The sequence below is a fragment of the Lissotriton vulgaris genome, unplaced genomic scaffold (assembly GCF_964263255.1).
Source record: "Lissotriton vulgaris unplaced genomic scaffold, aLisVul1.2 SCAFFOLD_338, whole genome shotgun sequence".
Classification (NCBI taxonomy): domain Eukaryota; kingdom Metazoa; phylum Chordata; class Amphibia; order Caudata; family Salamandridae; genus Lissotriton; species Lissotriton vulgaris.
Genome location: NW_028243158.1, coordinates 179,671 through 185,659, shown reverse-complemented (window position 1 = coordinate 185,659; position 5,989 = coordinate 179,671).

The window sequence follows — 5,989 nt, the reverse complement described above, 5'->3', positions numbered from 1 at the left end:
GGGACAGGGGAAGTATGATGTAAAACAAAAATGTCCCGCACATTTGCCACTGAGTTGGTAAGGAGTGGAATAATGTTACTAAATTGGTTGTTGTTTTTTAGCAATACCAATCACACAGATATAGGTGGGAAAAGAAATTACATTACTAGACGTAGGCCAACCATTATAGTCATTTGACAACCGGCAAATAAACCAATATATGACACAGAAAAGAGAAAGCCAGAAAATTGTTTTTTGGAAAAATATATATCATTTGAATATTTATTCGAGTGTTTACAATTTATCGCAATCATAACAAAACATTAAAAAAATTACACATACAGTATATTATACATTTCATTAAAAGCATAAAAAGGCAACAAGATAGACAAACAAACGTTGGTTTAAAAGTTCGTAAGAACAGGGGTCGACGCAGCGTTTCGGTTAAGAACTAACAATAGTTCCTATTTTCCCAATAGGCCCTGCTCATTGGAATAACATAAAGAGTAGTATCGACGTAGAAGTGCGGATCTTCCAGAACTCCACTGTCTATGCTAAACTTAATTGGGTTTGTTACCAACTAGCTCAGAGGTCACTGGAAGCTTTCTTGACTGAATAGGAAGTGATCAGCTTCCCTGGCACAGCCAAGAAGGGATTCAGTTTTCCAACAACCGTGCAACATGACAACTTTGCTCCTCAGATCAAGAGTCAATCTCTAGGGTCGTGTGAAACAATAGACAGTTATTTTACTCAGTCAGTGGTTGTGCAGTTTACTTTCACAATATGTAGAGAATAGAGAGACGGGTGTTTTCAATAAAGGGTAACATTTATTGAACAGTCTTTCTTCTCGTACAAGAGAAATGAATTGCCACAATTGCAAGACTTGTTATTATAAAAAGTACGTACAGTAAGATGAGTATTGCGAAATAATACTGTAAAAGCATTGATATGGTTTCTTAGCCATACAATGGTTTAAAATGAATAAAACATATATACATTCATATATACATTCGGCTAAAATACTCAACTGGTGCTTCTAACTACGCCTACCCCAGTGTACCTGACCTAAGCCTAATACTTGGGAGGGGAGTAAGTAAGTAGCTTTAAGTTAAGTTGGTTTTGCCAAGGTTTGCTTCAAGAATTCTCTCTAAGGGTTTAGTCAACACCATACCTCTGGAATAGAATGATGGAGGTCTGGTATCTCCTTTAGGGGGTCGATATCCCAGTCACCCGCAAGGGTAGACTAGAAACGCGGGAGCTGGATTTCTCTGCAGGAGAAAGACAGCGTCTCTTCTCAGCGCGTCGAGGAGGAGGAGGAGGGGCAGCGTCCGCGGGCAGCTTGCATCTGCTGGGCTCTTGCAGGGGGACGGCTGTTCAGCTCCCAAGTTCACCACACCATCGTTCGCTAGTTAGCAGCGATAGCAGTAGCGATAGCAGCTATGGTATCATCAGCATAACAGCAACTTCAGCAGCAGCGAGACAGCGTTTGCTTAAGGCAACGTTGGTAATATTTATACCTGAAAGGTGCCTTGTTTGACGTAAGTTTTTTGACATAAGACGTCAGGAAGTGATCGTCCATCAGTGCTCATTAGAGTTCTATTACTAATCAAAACACAGCAAGCGGGGATTTCCAGGTCGCTGAGTTTTTATCTTGTTGAAGAACTCGGAGTGTTAATCTAGGAATCTCAGATAGTAACTTCTGCTATGTCATTGCACTAATTGGTTGCAAAGGAAGTGGCAGAGAAAGCGATTCTGAAATGTGGCTCTGTTCGTGTGAGGCCAGAGACGAGTTTCTGAATATTGTACTTGAACGGTTATGCCAATATAGGGAATAAAAGGATTTATAGCCGAATAGGGGCATAAGGTCACAGTATCGATCAGGGTCCTAGATTAGAACGCGACACCCACTCCACGAATTCATGTCCATGAAATTACTAAAACTAGAGCAATAAGATGCATGTGTAACATTGCCCACCCCAAAATACATATATGCATTTGAAATAGGCGTATTTGTAATACGTGAAAATTTAGGTACTGTACGTTTTTGAAGCATAGAAATCATTCAAAAATTATAGCATATGGAATCAATAAACGATTATGCAAAAGTATTACACATAAAATATCTCTGAATACAGAAGAAGGGCGAGATAATTTCATCACATATAAATGCATTGCAGTAAAATGTGCTAGAGGCTGGTGTAAAGTTGTTATGTCTCTAGATGTGTTTAGAAATAGAAGTTGAAGCTTCTGTTCTCTAAGAATAGTTTTACTTTAAGCAAAGAATTTTTTCGTGCCAAAAAGGGTGAATATTAAAAAGAGTTCAATTCAAAAGAATTAATGCTTGAACGGGGAAATTAGAGTTCCAACGCTTTTAGCAGTTTTTGTTGTTCAAAACTGAAGGCCGAATTCAGAGTTCATGGGAACACTCTGTGTCGGAATGCTTCTCCAAAGTTATTATTTCTGTTCGGGTGAGAACATCATATCAGACAGGCTCTCAAAGAATTGGTCTACAAAATCAGGTGACAGTTCGACAAAATTCGATAGTGCTGTAACTTGGCAGGTGTGAGAATGATTGCTGTCATCAAAGTCTGGATCAGCAATGCTCACAGAAGGTCGTACCTGGGTGATGTTTCTTTTGTCACTCGCTCCACTGTTACCACCTAGTCGTAGCACAGGAGTCTCAACGAATGCCGTCATCAGGATTGGTAGCCGCTGGGGACAACACAATGCGTGAGCCGTTATCGGACTTAGCAAGGTATCGATATCAATTGGTACTGCTGATGGAAGTGAAAGACAGATGTCCAACACGCACTCATCTCCGCATAGCATACATCGTAGTACAGGTAAGATGCAATTTTGCCATATCGGTCTGAATGAAAGGAACCAGGTCATGTTTAGATCTCTCAGCCTGGCCAATCCAAGGACTCTAGTTATTCTGTCCTGGTAGCGCACTGCTAGGATTGTTTCTTCCATTCCCATAGGAGTCATGTCTGAGCTGTGGCTTGCCGTAACGAAGCAGGAGGGTCAAAAATAAAATCCCTGCTACAAGTCCCAAAAATAGGGGTATGCCGCCAAAAACAGAGTGGACAAAATTTGGAACGATTCCCAGAATTGCTTGAAATGGTGTTAGCAGTCCCGTAAAAATCGTCTTAAATATGCCTGGGATGCCTGTGGCACTAGACATGTTAAGGAGTTGGCTCAACATTTCTATGAAATGCACGGGGTAATTTGTTGATAAAAGGTCATGAACCTCCATAGCTGTCCTTGCAACTAGGAGATCATACGTCTCTTTTGATGACGTTATGGGCACTGTTGTCTGCAAAAGCACAGACTTCATTTTGCTTAAAGTATCAATTCGTATAGAATAGAGATTCAGACGAGGCCAGATGGGAGTCTCTATGTTTCCAGGCCCGCTCGGGAACAATGCTTGCATACAGCATTTGACCATGGAAGTTACGCTTACGAGATAACTTTTCCCTGGCACAAGGCCACAACATCTGTGATCCGTTCTAAGAATGTAACTCCCATTCGCAAGTTGCATAAAGAAGGGCTCTATTTGCGTTGCAGGTGTGACAAGCTGGTGGCATGAAAGGTTGTTAGAATTACCTTCACAGGCTCCGTGTAAATTAATACCCTGGCACAAAAGTATACCGCTTAGTGATCGTTTACAGTTTTCACCACTAAGAAATACATTTTTTTTTTTTTTTTTAATTTTTATTTTTCCTTTTTTTTTCTTAATATGCACATTGTATTTTACATCATACATTTGTATATTTTATACATCACAAATTTTCAAATTTCTCTGGTTTGAAATTTTAAACAAATATAAACGATAGAAACAATATAGAGATATCCTGCCATATAATTTACAAATCAAAATTTCATACTCTGTTACAATATCTTATATTGCCATCCTTTCTTTCCATTTGGCTATTGGTTCCCAAATTTTAAGCCCAAGTCTCCTTCCCCTTTTCCCCTTACGTGCATAAATAGCTTTCTCCAGGTTATAACTAGCTAGTAAGTTTGCCAGCCATACATGCATTCCTGGGGGTACCTTGTCTAGCCAAACTCTTGCTATTGTTAATCTCATAACTGCAGTAGCTATAAACATGAATTCCTTCTGATCAGGACCAACTTGATTATCTCTCCCAAACAGTATCATCATAGGTGTCAATTTGGTTCGTATGTCAAGAGTATTACTAAGAAAATCTTCCATATTTTTAATCAGGGAATAGAGCTGAGGGCAGGTAGCGAACATATGGATAATATCTGCATCCTCTGCATTACAGCGTGGGCAGGTGGTACCAGTGGTGCCTCCCCATTTAGCTATCCTGGCGGGAGTATGCTACAACGAGAATAGAGTCTTATAATGCTGCGATTGCATGGGGCCTGAGCACAGCACATTACATCCCATGTCCAAGGATTCTTGGAAATTTCCAGTATCCCCACCCAATTTTTCACTCCATTTGTTGCTAACTTTCTCTAAATCATCAATTTTACTTTTTGCTAGACATGCATAAAAAGATCTAATTGTGCAATCCCTACCCATTTTTATTTTCTCCAATACTTCATTAGTACTAAATCCCGCACTACCCCCTTCCTTGCGACAGAGGAAGCTCCTTACCTGTAGGTATTTGAAAAAATCCTTCCTCTCTATCCCATACTTGAGAGTAAGATCTGTAAACTGAACTAACGCCTCCCCATCCATTAAGTCCCCAATCTGCCCTATCCCTTTTTGATACCAACTCAACATTATCGAATCTGCAAATACTTCCGCCGGGAAAGATCTGTTCTTATAGAGCCTGATGTATCGGTTATATCTTCCCAGGCCCATTTTCTTTAGGAATGCAATCCATACCCTACCTGCTGCCACTACTGTCTTAAATCTAGTCCGTTTGTGATAACCAAACTCAATTCTATTTAAGAAATTATTTTCTGCCTCTGCCCCTAGTACTATAGAGTAAACTTCTGTTGACATAGTCGTAACACTACTATTACTTCCTCCACCCCCAATTAACCCCTGCATATACTGAAGTGCTGCCGCCATTTGATATAGCCTAAAATCAGGTGCCCCCCAGCCGCCTCTTTCTCTTGGGAGGGTCATAAATCTGTAGGCCCGTCTAGTTTTCCCGTGCGCCCAAATAAATCTGTTAAGTACCCTCTCTAACAAATTAAACCATCTAGCCTCAAATACTAAAGGAATAGAACGAAAGAAGTATAAAAATTTAGGTAAAATTAACATTTTAATTATATTTGTGCAGCCCATAAGGGAAAGGTGCAGATTATTCATCCTTTCTAAGTCTTTTTTGACTTTATCAATCAGAGGTGCCAAATTCTGCTCTACTATGCAATCCAAACTTGTTGTTAAAAGCACCCCTAAGTACACTGCTGAATTCACCACCCTATCATCGATACATACAGTATGCCTATTTTTGATTATCTGCGTTTTCAGTCTATTTAGGCTATACCCTGAGATCTTTCCAAACCTCTGAGCCTCCACCTCCACCTCTTTTATAGCTATGGTCGGATTAGGCGTTAAAATTGCAACATCATCTGCATAGGCTAAGGTCTTAACCACACAGTTGTTAATCCTCATTGGTGGTATCTTTTGATTAGCTTCAAGCCTACGCAATAAAGGTTCCAAATATAGCGCAAACAGCAGGGGAGAGGAGGGACAGCCCTGCCTAGTCCCCCTAGCAATTTTTACTTTATCAGAGAGCCCTCCATTAACTCTTACACTTGCTGTTGGAGCATTATACAGTACCCGTATGGCTTTTATGAAAGGTTCCCCCAATCCACACCACCTCATAACCTGCCACAGATAATCCCAGGAGACCCTGTCGAATGCCTTCTCGGCATCCAGAAATAATGCTGCAACAGGGTCTCCTAGGATATCCGCAGAGTCCAACACTGTGATCACCGTTCTTACATGTTGCGTGGTCCCTTTCCCAGGAATGAATCCATGCTGGATAGGAGTTACCAACTGCTCGATTATCCCAGCCAACCTTTT